At 45.7% G+C, this 15,823-nt stretch overlaps 1 long non-coding RNA gene across 1 annotated transcript in view; it reads left to right on the forward strand.

Moving 5' to 3' along the window:
• LOC130267398 (uncharacterized) overlaps window positions 1–15,823 on the forward strand; it is a 126,425-nt gene that overhangs the window by 41,580 nt on the left and 69,022 nt on the right. The window contains exon 2 of the long non-coding RNA XR_008843173.1: window positions 4,165–4,264. This is a non-coding gene — a long non-coding RNA (uncharacterized LOC130267398). The remainder of the gene's footprint in view (window positions 1–4,164; window positions 4,265–15,823) is intronic.

Below are 15,823 nucleotides of genomic sequence, written 5' to 3' on the forward strand. Positions count from 1 at the left end.
TTTTTTTCCGCCTGCGATGGATCAATGGCGATGGCGGAAACAAAAGACACGGACTGGATGTCAGATATCCAGGCACATGTTCATGACAAGTCCCCAGGAAAAGAGAATTTATGGCTGTATATATATATATATATATATATATATATATATATAAAAATCTTACATATACTTATATATATAATAATGACCTTGATCCATTGCTAATGTCACGTTATACAATATGTCATGAGGATCTCCATCCTGCACATCGGGCTAGTCGTAGTCGTGAAGGCTTTGGAGACAAAAGACTTGTTCCGTTTTTACTGAATCGTCCTTTTATTCCATTGTTGATTATGTTGCTTTTTAACCTTTCGTCTGTTCCTGGTTAAAATGTCTTTGGCATGACTGTATCTATGCGTCTTCTCTCTTTCTGGTTCTCTTTTCTTTTCTCGCTCCCCCTCCCTTTTTTTCTCCTTTTTTTTTTTTGGCAGCGTTTTCTCAGCTCTGAATCACACAGCTCCCTCAATTCCTGATGTGCTATGCTGCAAAATTGCTGTTGGATTTGCTGTGAACGCACAAATGCTTAATAATAATAATAATAATAACACCCTGCCTTAAAGGGGTACTCCAGTACTTAGCCCCTATCCCCAGGATAAAGCTGTGTTTCCCAAATAGTGTGCCTTCAGCTGTTGCAAAACTACAACTCCCAGCATGCCTGGACAGTCCTCGGCTGTCCAGGCATGCTGGGAGTTGTAGTTTTGCAACAGCTGGAGGCACACTATTTGGGAAACACTGGCCTAAAGGGACACCCTAACAGGCAAGCCTCCAGCTGTTGCAAAACTGCAACTCCCAGAGACACATCAGTTCTTTGGGGAGTTCTTGGTTCTCTGACCTCTGAGACTCCCCCACAATCTCCAAAATGGGGCCTTGTCTCTCCTTGTGCAAGGAGCGGCATGTAGGCACGGGGATTCTTATTTTTAGAGAAAAAAATGTCCATTTAACAAAGGGCTTAATCATAGGAGTCTATATACATTAAATGGGTATCCCAGTATCTAAAAATGTTATTTAATTAAAACTATCACTTCAAGACATATAATTTTACATATATTGTGTTATCACTAATGGTACTGGCTTCAGCATGTTTTTGCTTGAATTATCCCTAACTGGAAGTTGTGTAGTTGTTTCATTTTCAATGTAGTATTGTCTCAGCAGCTCCCTGGCTCCTCCCTCCCTTTCAAGATGAAACATCAGTCCAGTCCCCGTCCCCTGATCAGCCCCTCCATCTTCCTGTCACATACACACACACACATATATATATATATATATATATATATATATATATAAATAGCCAGCGGCATATATATATATATATATATATATATATATATATATATATATATATTTGTGGTCGGTACTCATTCGTATAGCGAGCCTACCTAACTGAACCTCTAACTAAACTGCTATTCCTGCTAAATCCTGTAACCTAACTAGGCAGTTAGAGTTGTGCGATATAATGTCGCATAGGAGTACACCTGAAAAAATAGAGGGCAAAAACCCAGAATCAGAACAAAGCGCTATTAACATGCGAAACAACCACGTCACCAATGCATCGTACAATACTGACTATGGAATAGGGGTAACAGTGCCTGTAGCACTGAATTCCCAGCACCCCGATTTCTTAACCACGTGTGCTGGCACACCCTGATGTGACATCTGTGCAGCAGCCCCAATGCTTAGAGAATGACTGGATATAATGGACGGATCACTACAAATGATTTGACAAGAATGCGTTCGTGTTTGACAAACAACGAAGTAGTGAGTGCTTGCCCCCTAAAGAATAGCAGGGGCTGATCCCGATGGATCCTAAACATGCGGAAGCAAAAGATAGCCAACTCGAGCTGAGCATCACTCGTGGGACTTGGGAAAATGCCATATGATGATAACCTGACAATGACATTCTTCGGCTATACGATTTCCATGCATAAACCTGAATCCTAAAGAAATTTATGTAACTACGGCCATGCACCTACATGTAATTGCCCTAAACCTCAAGAACAGCGTGGCTTCTAATGTTAAGCTGTCCTGATGTCCTAATGGGGAATCACCTAAAGCGCCAGCTGACCAACTAACTAAGCCAGCTGCCAGGGCTGATGGCTAGAGGGCTTGCAAACCTCCCTCTTTGCGCAGACTTCAGAGCAAATTCGATGGCATGGGATGCAAACAATGACACCCTGTCAGAGCAAGACAAAGTGATATTATACTGGATACCTGACATACACTTTGATAGTAGTATGCTAGATGGAAAGAAGAGTGGCAAAACCGATGAATGCAAATAGGAATAAAATGGTGAGTGAGACAACCTCTGGGACTGTAATGTAAAATATTGTGTAAGTATTCCAGGCTATGTGTTGGAAGCTCACTGTGAGCTCTAGACGTGGACAGACTCGGTGAACAACCCTATGTCTGTATGCACACCTTAAAGTGCCAACAATGTGTATACAAATGACTTCCTAATCGCCAACCTAAACCTGTGTGAGGTTATCACTATAACCAACCTGTGGATGTGTCCGGTAATGGAACCACTTATGCAGCAAACGTGACAATGAAACTCAACCAACATGTGATAACCGTCATCGTTAAACTAAGCCTAGACAAACAAACCCAACCACCCAGAACGTAACGCCAACCTGAAGTCGTGTCAGGTTGTAACTGAACCGACCTGTAGAAGTGACAGGCCAAAATAAATGAAAGGTTCGACCAAATCTGTAACTAATAGTATGACCGTCAACCTGAACCAAAACAGGTTGTAACCATGATAGACCTATTAACAATGAATATATAAACTATCCCTGTGGCCTAACCAAACTGCTGAATAAACACAACGTATACAAAGACGTTGTCGCCAACCTGAAGTCGTGTCAGGTTGCATCCGGACTGACCTGTAGACGTGACTGGTCTAGCCGAATTAAAAGCTTCAACCAACATGTATGACTACTAGTATTGACGTAAACCTAAAGTCCAGACAGGTTGTAACCATGATTGACCTATAGACTTGTCAATTCACAATGGAAAAGTAAAGCTAAATCCCTGTGCATAGCCCAACAGCTGAATAACACAACGTATATGATGACATTGTTGCCAACCTGAAGTCGTGTCAGGTTGTATCCGGGCTGACCTGTAAACGTGACTGGTCTAGCCGAATTTAAAGCTGAAACAAGTCGTAACCATGCTAGACCTGTCGACCTGGCAAGTAATAAACCGAACCCCAACTATTCGTATGCACAACTCAATGTTTACAAAAATGGTGACCCACCAGATTATCCATGCACAGATTCGCCCAATGCCATAAAACCTGCGCAGTGTCAAAGACATGGGTGTATGGTCTAAACACCATAACATAGCACAGCAAGATATCATGAAACGTGTGTGCCTAATAAACCTATGAATGTGTACCGAAAATGAACAATCTAAATGTATGTCTAGCATGACTCCTTGACCCATATGCAGACCATGACAGTATGAACGAGGGCCCAGCATGTCCATCAAGGCCATATGTACCTCACTAACACCACGACTGCATGCACGAACAACCCACGACCGTATACACAGACAAACTATATAGGCATATGTACAAAACTTTAAGTGCATGCACTGAACAAACTGAACGTATGGCTAGAATAAACTGTATGAGCGAGCATATGCACTGAACAAACTATATGAGCAGATGCACAGAGCAACTTTTCCACACATATGCCCAGTACAACTATATATTTGCATAAAGCACTGATGTATGATACAACACATTAATTTATACATACGATGTCTGTCCTACTGTAAAATAACTAGAAAGCACTGATCTGAAGCAAATTTTTCCTTTTTTTTAAATTTTTTTTTATTGCGGACATGGCAGGTATAATGGGTATACACAGCCAGTTATTGTTGTTCTGAAGACGTGTCAGTACAACAACTATGCAATGTACCCCCCTGCAGACGTGGCAGGCATAATGGGTATGCACCGCCTATGTGTCGTGATATTGTTTTTCTGAAGGCGTGTCAGTAACAACAATTATGCAATGTATCCTCCTGCAGACGTGGCAGGCATAATGGGTATACACCGCCTATGTGTCGTGATATTGTTCTGAAAACGCATCAATGACAGCAACTACACCATGTATCTCCCTGTAGGCATGGCAGGTATAAAAGGTATGAACCACCTATGGGTCGTGAGGCTGTAACTCTGAATACGTGTCAGAAAAACTACTGAGTACCACCCCCTGCTGACATGGTAGGTATGATGCCCCGACCGCAACAGCTGTTTAAATACTAAAGCGAGGAACGCATGAGCCCCAATGCTATGCAACTATATGCACTGCGGACGCTACAATAAATTTACAAAAGTGCACTGTAAACACTATAACGTGTGAGATCTAAATAAACTCACATTAGCATAAAACCCTGAGCATATAGACCAAATGAAGTATGTGTGCGTATACAAACAAACTATATGAACGAACGCCCACTGAAAATACTACCATGGCAATAAACACTTATCCACAGTATCAAAGTAACAAGCCGATGTAACGAGCTTAAGAACGGTATACTGTTACTAATACCAGCATAAATAAATAACCAGCATAAGTACAACCTGAATCTATGAGCGTATGTATGTGTGTGTTATGTACAGTATAATTCCTACGAGCGTATGTATGACATGAAACCTACAGGCGTGTGTACAGTATAAATACTACCAGCGAGTGTACAGTATAAACCCTCTGAGCGTATGTACAGCACAAACCTGCGAGCGTGTATACCGCATAAACCCTAAGAGCGAGTACACTGCACAAATCCTACGAGCGAGTATACTGTATGAATCCTACGAGCGTGTATACTGTTTGAATCCTACCAGTGTATGTACAATATGAATCCTACGAGCGTATGTACAATATGAATCCTACGAGCGTATGTACAATATGAATACTAGCAGCGAGTGTACCGCATGAACCCTCTGAGCGTATGTGGAATATAAATCCTACGAGCGTGTGTACAGTATAAATACTACCAGCGAGTGTACAGTATATACCAGCGAGTGTACAGTATTAACCCTCTGAGGGTATGTACAATATAAATTCTACGAGCGTGTATACTGTAAAAACCTATGAATGTGTGTACAGTATAAATTCTGCGAGCATGAACACAGTACAAATTCCACGAGTGTGAGTACAGTATAAACCCTGCGAGCATGAATACAGTATAAACCCTACGGACGTGTGTACAGTGTTTATGCTGCAAGCATGAGGACAATATACACGTACCCTTGAGTGAGCCATCAACTACCATGGACCAACCTTGCTGACAAAGTGTTTGTCACAGAGGATCGATCAAAAGCCTAAATGGGGACCGTAGCACCATACCTGTAAAGAGAACATGTCACAAAACTTTCATAACGTAGCCATGCATGCGCTGCATGTATGTGACAAAGCATACAATGTGTATGAGCGGAGCAGAGCTGCCAGAGAGCGTGCCGGCATAATTAACACCTTACTATAATGTGCAGAGCGGAGCAGCCAGAGAGCGTGCTGGCATATAATTAACCCCTTACTGTAATGTGCAGACCGGAGCAGCCAGAAAGCGTGCTGGCATATAATTAACCGCTAACTAATGTGCAGAGCGGAGCAGCCAGAAAGTGTGCCAGCATATGATTAACCCCTACTGTAGTACGCTGGGCGGAACCGCCAGAGAGCGTGCTGGCATATAAATAACCCCTACGGTAATGTGCAGAACGGAACAGCCAAAGAGCATGCTGGCAAATAATTAACCCCTACTGTAATATGAAGAGCGTAACAGCCAGAGAGCGTGCTGGCATCTAATTGACCCCTTACTGTAACGTGCAGAGCAGTCAGAGAGCGTGCTGGCATCTAATTAACCCCTTATTGTGATGTGCAGAGCAGTCAGAGAGCGTGCTGACATATAATTAACCCCTTACTGTAATGTGCAGAGCGGAGCAGTCAGAGAGCATGCTGGCATATAATTAACCCCTACCGTAATGTGCAGAGCGGAGCAGTCAGAGAGCGTGCTGGCATATAATTAACCCCTACTGTAATATGCAGAGCGGAACAGCCAGAGAGCGTGCTGGCACATAATTAACCCCTACTGTAATATGCAGAGCGGAACAGCCAGAGAGCGTGCTGGCATATAATTAACCCCTACTGTAATGTGCAGAGCGGAGCAGTCAAGAGCGTGCTGGCATCTAATTAACCCCTTACTGTAATGTGCAGAGCAGTCAGAGAGCGTGCTGGCATATAATTAACCCCTTAAAGTAAAGTGCAGAGATGAGCAGCCAGAGAACGTGTCGGCATATAATTAACTCCTTATAGTAAAGTGCAGAGCTGAGCAGCCAGAGAATGTGTCAGCATATAATTAACCCCTTATAGTAAAGTGCAGAGCTGAGCAGCTAGAGAATGTGTCGGCATATAATTAACCCCTTATAGAAAAGTGCAGAGCTGAGCAGCCCGAGAACGTGTCGGCATATAATTAACTCCATATAGTAAAATGCAGAGCTGAGCAGCCAGAGAACGTGCCGGCATATAATTAACCCCTTAAAGTAAAATGCAGAGCTGAGCAGCCAGAGAACATGCCGGCATATAATTAACCCATTAAAGTAAAGTGCAGAGCTGAGCAGCCAGAAAACGAGCCGGCATGTGACTAATCCCCCCCCCCACACCGCTGTGGACGAACCCGGTAACCGACACACACAAAATACACTACATAACCATGACAGGCGCCGGGGGTATGATGATAGCCTATAAGCTCCCACAATACAACAAGCAGGGGCCAGTACCCAGGCAGAAAACCCAAGGGGACAGCACCGACCCGGCTGTAGAAATGCCGGTTCCGTACTGCCCTGGGGGTTCGTGGGGGAGCGAGGACTCGTGCAGCCATCCCCAGACAACAGCAGCATGCCCCCGTCATGGGTCCCATTGCCGGTGGGGACTCGCTATGCACTGCTGTGCCAGACCGGTCGGAAGAAGAGAACGGGCCACGTGGGGCGCGTGTCCCCCTGTTACTGAAACCGGGGCTGGGCCTGGCCGAAGGTACACCCCTGGACTCCGGCTTACCTCCGGAGAGGTGGTTGTGGAGAAACGCTGCCACCCAGGCCAGCCCCGGCCACTTACCCGTACCGCACCACACCGCTGGAAACAGCTTCCGGTCAGCTGACTTGGTGTGTCAGCTGACCTCTCATCACGTGACGAACCCGTGGCGTCAGGAACAGGTAACGCCGCGGGTTCTTATTGGGAATCGCCGCCCCTCCCACCAATGCAGGCTAATGAATTAGCCTTATTACATATATAAATATACAGTGGTTAGCACAGTTGCCTTGCAGGGCTGGGTTCCTAGATTCAAATGCCACCAAGGACAACACTTGTATGTTCTCTCTGTGTTTTTATTAATATTTTTCTTCCCGCACTCAAAATATACTGATAGGTGAACTTGTGAACCCCAAAGGGGAACTGGATCTTTATAGGGGTTTATTACAAGCTATACATATAAATACAAAAGGGGGATCCTAACTAATTAAGGGATAGGGGTGCAAGGAAGAGGGAAAGGTGATAGGAAGGGGACAGGAAGTGCTCTCTCTATCTCATCATCCTATATGTAACACATATATAGCAGTCATCCACACACATAACCCATACGTTGCCCACCCCAACACATCTCCATGGCCAATCAGAACAGTTACAGTTTATCTGCATTGCAATCAGTTCTTGTCCTTTTGATGTCTTCTTGAGTGGGGAAACCTCTTGTTGTCCCATACTCTGTTGACAGCTGTCCTTCCAAGTTTCCTCGAGAACCACACCTTGGTGGGCTGACAGGATGATTTGCAGTCCATTGTATTCAACACCGCAGGGGCTGGTTTTATGGCTTATATTATTGGAGGTAACAGGAACTGTAGCTCATCTCCATTCTTATCACTCTGGTGCAAGGCTTATCATATGACTTTGAACAGGATAAAGGCAAATGATTGTGTAATCAGCTGTTTGCATCAACCATCATTCCTGGAGCCAGTCCTGCCAACACCCATTCCATCCATGAAATTCCACTGCATTCCATTATATTTGAGTCCATAATAAAAACACATCAAATTTATATTAGCGTAGCCCATGTTGGCTCCAACAGTGCTGAATGAATAAAGAATTATCACTATGATAATGATTATTAAAGGAAAACTGTCAGCTTCCTCACCCTGCACTAACCATTGGTACTGGCTGGTAGTGCGGGGAACGCTGATCAGTTTGATGTTTACCATGCCCGGATCTGCCACGGCATTCGACCATAAACTTCTATTTTTGGTATATGCTAATTAGGAGCTAACTTGCACCGGCCGGGCTAACTGGCATTCTGACGTCAGTGCCGCCTGCCGCAGTACCGCCCAGCTCATCAATATTCCTCCCCTCTCTCTTCATTACAGAGCGGGGAGAAAAGGGAGAGGCGGAGGGAGGGGAGGAACATTGATGAGTTGGGCGGCGCTGCATCCAGAAACGCTGACGTCAGAGTGCCAGTTAGCCCGGCTGGTGCAAGTTAGCATCTAATTAGCATATACCGAAAATAGAAGATAACGGCACGGCAGATCCGGGCACGGTAAGCATCAAACTGATCAGCGTCCCCCACACTACCAGCCAGTACTGCTGGTTAGTGTGGGGGGAGCAAGCTGACAGCTTTCCTTTAATATTACTGTATTATTTTTTTGGGGGGGAGGGGGGACTTTTAGGGAGAATGATGTGTGTTTATGGTATGCTACAGGCAAAGGAGCCGACAGAAAATGAATGCAGCAGCTGCAATGTTCTGCTGTGTTAGGTTCTTCAGCAGCTCTACACAGGGAACTTACAGGAATGCTGTGGGAGGGGAGTCGACTGTATGGGAGGGCCGGCTGTCTGTATGCTGCAATATACATTGGCATTCATTTTTAATAGCTTGTTAACATATTTGCTGATATTACAGGGAAAACTCGATGGACTTACTCTTAGACAGTCGGGATTATCTGCCGAAAAACAATTATTTAGATGTCATGAGTTCTTAGTGTTAATATCCTCCTGTCCCTAGCATTGTCACTGACAAGAGTAAGACTTGTCTAAGGGGTTAAATAGGTTTTCTATTAGAAAAGAAAGGCTTTTACTGCAGCCAGTTGACTTAGACAGGTCTGATGTGAGGTTTGTAAGAAGGAGGGGGAGTCTGATCTCCTGGGACAGTAAAGAATTCTTGTATTCCTAGCAGCATTTATTGCAATATGAGACATAGTATAATCTAAAGATATCTAGGGAGGACTTGTCTACAATTTTTAAAGACATAGCGTGCATACAAAAGCAGCCTATATGGACACACATTGGGCAAGAAGATCAGTGTCAACTGCTAAGAGGATGCCTGCTAGGGTACATGTGACCTGTCAAGTTTCAATGGCCATATATAACAAAGTGGAGTCAAAAATGAAAATGGTCAGATTTTTTTTTTTTATTGTTTTGTTTTGTGAAAACTCAACTCCTCTCTATGGTAACAATATGGCATAGGGAACATTTTTTTGTCATAGACAAACCTTTTATGTTATCAAAGAGGTAAAGAGTTAGATTGAATATGCATTTTTCTGAATTTCTAGGTACAATATTCCTATCTGATTAATTTCATAAAACATTTCAGTTACAGTTCATTTTTTCTAGAACAAATCTCCAAATGCCCTACATAGATATAGAAATAAAGTATGCAAGTCTGTCGACCTGCGCCCAGTACTCAAGGGAGTTTATGAGCTTATGGCATTCATTCTTAAAAAAAGTTTGTGGTTTCAGAAGTCCTAGCTATGTGTTATCCCACATAAAATTGGAATGGCCCTTAAATAGAAACAATAATCTTCTAAGGATCTCAAAGTAGTGGCTGAAGGCAGCCATAATGTTACTTAAAAGCACAATCCATTTTTAATACATTGCATTTCAATAAGACTAAGCAACATAACTTACTAATATAGTGTTATCACAAATTGTACTGGCTTCAGCATGCTTTTGCGTGATTCACCCTTAACAGGAAGTTGTGTAGTCCTCTCTTTGTCATTGTGGTGTTATCTCCAGCTCCCCATCTCCTCCCTCTTTCCCAAGACACATCATCCTTTGCTGTCTGCAGGAGGTATGGCTTAATCTTGTCTCTGAGCTCAATCCCTGCCCTCTGATTGATGTCATTAACTCTGACCAGCCCCTACAGTCTACATCACTCTTTCCATGTCATTTACAGTACATGTATATCTTTATTGGGACTTTTAGGGAATGGATGAGATGTATTTACATGATGCTGCCTTGTGCATGAACAATGCCACAGGCAGAGGAGCAGACATTGAATGAATATAGAAGGTGCTGCAACCTCACTGATCTGTTTTTATTGGGAGGCACAACACTATGCTGGATCCATCACATGTTGACCCCACTATCGAATTAAAATGGGGTATTTTGGGTTCCAAATCAGATGGACCAGGGCCAAACACTTTTTTTTTTTTTTGTGCTGAGTTTATTGTATTGAAGATATACAGAGAAAGAGATTGGAACATCATTTGGACTTATTTTAAATAATAAAATAACTATGAAAATGTTACAAACAAACATTTAAAATTTTCGTCTTTATTGCTGACTCCTTACTTTCTTCTTCCATCGTAATGGAACCACTTGGAACATATTTCATGCAGAAAATTGCCTAAGCACATAATGTACATAGAGGAAAGATTTTAAATTCACATTTATTTTGGAGGCAGGGAGGGGGTGTAAAAGCGGGGGCAGAAATATATATCTAGCTGACAGTTCTCTGCTAAATTACTTACTGAAAATCCCATCTGTCTTTCTATATAGTGAGCTGAATCTGTTACCCCTAGAGCATTTCAATGTATAATCCAAGAGGTTTATAATGTTGTTTGTAATGATATCTGTTTCGTCCTCATTGTATTTCATGCATTCAGGATATGGTATCAACTGTTATTTTACTTACCGTGCGTGAGGTTAGCCCATTGTCTAGGAAACTGTCACAGATTGCAGACGATTTGGCAAAGTCTAAATAGAAAAGCCCCGGCATGGAAAAGTTCATTCTCTTTTACAAACTCCCCAAACATACCCCCAAGGCTTATTAATTCTATTTTCCTGGCTGGAGTCGTAACCGTTGTAAAATTCTGGAATTCACCTGCCATTTGCTTTAGACACATTAGAACTAAACACATGTGAAGAATGAAAAATGATGACCTTGGAGATCCCAGGAACATCTAGATGAAGCATGGCCTCCTGCAGATATTGTTTCCTGGATGGTAACCATGAAGGGGATTATGGGTAGTGGTGTTATAGATCTACTAGATTGCTGTAAATGGGTCATTGAGCCAGACATTTTTACATACACATAGCTGGAGATGGGAAGGAATGTTGTACTTTAAGATGAGTAAAAATGAATTTTTGGGTTTCCATAGCATGAAAAGGAACTCTGATATTAGGGTGCAGCTCAGTAGAATCAAAGGGAGGAATCAAGGTAAATTCTAATACATTAGTTACCATGTAGCCATATTACTGCTGTCTGAAACCAAACAAAATGTAAATCTAGTTTGTCTTAGAATCTCAACAATTTTTTTCCGCAAAGATGTTCACAAAAGAAACTTTACCAAACGAAATACTCATCACCTATATACTGGATGGGTGATCCATGTACTGTAAGATCTCTGAGGGTTCCACAGTTGCTAGCCCACAGGGGGTCCTTAGGCACCCTTATGGAATAATTGTACTTGGCTATTTTTGTTAGTCCCATTTGCCTGACTATCAATCCATTGTAGTGATTGGCTGGAGTCCCAGTAGTGGATCATACATTTATCCCCCATCCTGTGAACATTTGGGCCCCAGGATAGGTGCTTCATCTGGAGTAAACTAGTGCAGAAGTCAAAGTACTTTAGACCATTCACATTCCATTTTCCACACACGTTATTGATTTACTGGTGATATTTAAAGGCACGACAAATGTAATGTTTTTAAGTGTAATATTAATAAAGGAAAAGGGAACTCATCCATATGGACAAATTCCACTTTTCTTTTATTGAACACTACATTGCTTAAGCATTTTAGAGGAGGATTTGAAACTTGGACTTCAACTTGTGCAGCAGGATTTCGATTAAGGGTGCCATCACATATGTCCGAGGATTCGGCTCAGTACGGAGTCAAATCACCGGCAACATCTAAAGTCAAAGGACATCAGTTCATCAGTCCATCAGGACATCTGTCACGATGCCGGCTGGCAGGAGGTGGATCCTCTGTGCCAGAGAGGGATTGGCGTGGACCGTGCTAGTGGACCGGTTCTAAGTCACTACTGGTGTTCACCAGAGCCCGCCGCAAAGCGGGATGGTCTTGCTGCGGCGGTAGTGACCAGGTCGTATCCACTAGCAACGGCTCAACCTCTCTGACTGCTGAAGATAGGCAAGGTACAAGGGAGTAGACAGAAGCAAGGTCGGACGTAGCAGAAGGTCGGGGCAGGCAGCAAGGATCGTAGTCAATAAGGTAATAGCAGGAGGTCAAGTACACAGTATGGACAAACACAGTAACGCTTTCACTAGGCTCTAAGGCAACAAGATCCGGCAGGGGAGTGCAGGGGCAGAGATCAGATATAGTCTGGGAGCAGGTGGAAGCCAATTAAGCTAATTGGGCCAGGCACCAATCATTGGTGCACTGGCCCTTTAAGTCTCAGGGAGCTGGCGCGCGCGCACCCTAGAGAGCGGAGCCGCGCGCGCCAGCACATGACAGCAGGGGACGGGAACGGGTAAGTGACCTGGGATGCGATTCGCGAGCGGGCGCGTCCCGCTGTGCGAATCGCATCCCCGACGGCCATGACAGTGCAGCGCTCCCGGTCAGCGGGACCGACCGGGGCGCTGCGGAGAGAGAGACACCGTAAGCGCTCCGGGGAGGAGCGGGGACCCGGAGCGCTAGGCGTAACAGTACCCCCCCCCCCTTAGGTCTCCCCTTCTCTTTGTCCGGTAACTGCCTTCCCTGGGATGAGGACACCGGGAAAGAATGGAGGGATTCCTCAACGGCAGGCAGTACAGCAGGAGTGGGAATGGGGAGGGAGGGCAGAGGGCGAGGCCTGGCACGGGGCAGTGTGACACCAGGACGGGGGCCATGAGGAGGCACCGAGGCTTGCCTGACTGGACTGGGAGGGGGGGAGAGGCACTTCTTATGGCAGGCAGAGTCCATAAAGACCTTAGGGAGACTGGATACAGGGGGAACCACAGGGTCACGGCAGGGAGTACTGGGAACCGGTTTAAGGCAGTCCTTGAAACAAGAGGTACCCCAGCTCTTGATCTCCCCTGTGGACCAATCCAGGGTTGGGGAATGGTGTTGAAGCCAGGGTAGTCCAAGGAGAATTTCGGAAGTGCAATTGGAGAGGACCAAAAACTCAATTTTTTCGTGATGAGGTCCGATGCACATTAGGAGGGGCTCCGTGCGGTAACGCACGGTGCAATCCAACCTGACTCCGTTGACCGCGGAAATGTAGAGTGGCTTGACGAGACGGGTCACCGGGATGCGGAATTTATTCACCAAGGACTCCCGAATAAAATTCCCAGAGGCACCAGAGTCCAGGCAGGCCACGGCTGAGAGGGAGGAGTTGGCTGGAGGAGAAATCCGCACGGGCACCCTGAGACGTGGAGAAGCCGACTTTGAATCAAGAGACGCCACACCCACGAGAGCTGGGTGCGAGCGTGCGTTTCCCAGACGTGGAGGACGGATAGGACAATCCATCAGGAAATGTTCGGTACTGGCACAGTACAGACAAAGATTTTCTTCCCTACGGCGATTCCTCTCCTCCTGGGTCAGGCGAGACCGATCCACTTGCATGGCCTCCTCGGCGGGAGGCCTAGGCATAGACTGCAACGGAGACTGTGGGAGAGGTGCCCAGAGATCTAAGTCTTTTTCCTGGCGGAGCTCTTGATGTCTCTCAGAAAAACGCATGTCAATGCGAGTGGCTAGATGAATGAGTTCATGCAGGTTAGCAGGAATTTCTCGTGCGGCCAGAACATCTTTAATGTTGCTGGATAGGCCTTTTTTAAAGGTCGCGCAGAGGGCCTCATTATTCCAGGATAGTTCAGAAGCAAGAGTACGGAATTGTATGGCGTACTCGCTAACGGAAGAATTACCCTGGACCAGGTTCAGCAGGGCAGTCTCAGCAGACGAGGCTCGGGCAGGTTCCTCAAAGACACTTCGAATTTCCGAGAAGAAGGAGTGTACAGAGGCAGTGACGGGGTCATCGTGGTCCCAGAGTGGTGTGGCCCATGACAGGGCTTTTCCAGACAGAAGGCTGACTACGAAAGCCACCTTAGACCTTTCAGTAGGAAACTGGTCCGACATCATCTCCAAGTGCAGGGAACATTGCGAAAGAAAGCCACGGCAAAACTTAGAGTCCCCATCAAATTTGTCCGGCAGAGACAAGCGGAGGCTAGGTAGTGGCCACTCGCTGCGGAAGGGGTGCAGGAGCTGGCGGAGGAGATGGTTGCTGCTGTAGCAGAGGCAGAAGTTGCGACTGAAGTTGCTGCACCATGGTGGACACTTCCGACAGCTGGTGGGTTAGATGGGCGATCTGTCGGGATTGCTGGGCGACCACCGTGGTGAGATCAGAGATAGAAGGCAGGGGAACCTCAGCGGGATCCATGGCCGGATCTACTGTCACGATGCCGGCTGGCAGGAGGTGGATCCTCTGTGCCAGAGAGGGATTGGCGTGGACCGTGCTAGTGGACCGGTTCTAAGTCACTACTGGTGTTCACCAGAGCCCGCCGCAAAGCGGGATGGTCTTGCTGCGGCGGTAGTGACCAGGTCGTATCCACTAGCAACGGCTCAACCTCTCTGACTGCTGAAGATAGGCAAGGTACAAGGGAGTAGACAGAAGCAAGGTCGGACGTAGCAGAAGGTCGGGGCAGGCAGCAAGGATCGTAGTCAATAAGGTAATAGCAGGAGGTCAAGTACACAGTATGGACAAACACAGTAACGCTTTCACTAGGCTCTAAGGCAACAAGATCCGGCAGGGGAGTGCAGGGGCAGAGATCAGATATAGTCTGGGAGCAGGTGGAAGCCAATTAAGCTAATTGGGCCAGGCACCAATCATTGGTGCACTGGCCCTTTAAGTCTCAGGGAGCTGGCGCGCGCGCGCCCTAGAGAGCGGAGCCGCGCGCGCCAGCACATGACAGCAGGGGACGGGAACGGGTAAGTGACCTGGGATGCGATTCGCGAGCGGGCGCGTCCCGCTGTGCGAATCGCATCCCCGACGGCCATGACAGTGCAGCGCTCCCGGTCAGCGGGACCGACCGGGGCGCTGCGGAGAGAGAGACGCCGTAAGCGCTCCGGGGAGGAGCGGGGACCCGGAGCGCTAGGCGTAACAACATCCTTATTGGAATTGTCCTATTCAAATGAATGGGATTATTTCATGATCAGTTTCCCTCCAGTGCGTTTATACAGCACCAGAGGGAAACTGAGCCAGCTCGCCGGATATTTGTGACAGTACCTATTTTTTAAATGCTATGTAGGGTTGTGCCTCCATGGGACTTTTCCAGGTTAGTAGCCACTCACCTAGGGTTATATGCTAAATATCTATAACTAAGCATTGCACTAAAGAATATCCCTTTTTGTGTGCCATTTTTGCTATATTTTATGTGTAACACTATACAAATGTAGGCCCTTCTGTCAATAGTTAGATTTTCTATCTGGTTGGCCCTCAAACCAATGTCTCTTCAGAAATATTTAGGTGGCTATGCATTTCACTATCGCAGTTAACAGTAAATAGTATCTTCTTGTCCAAAGTCACCCATTTT

The sequence above is a fragment of the Hyla sarda genome, chromosome 4, assembly GCF_029499605.1.
Source record: "Hyla sarda isolate aHylSar1 chromosome 4, aHylSar1.hap1, whole genome shotgun sequence".
Taxonomy (NCBI): Eukaryota; Metazoa; Chordata; class Amphibia; order Anura; family Hylidae; genus Hyla; species Hyla sarda.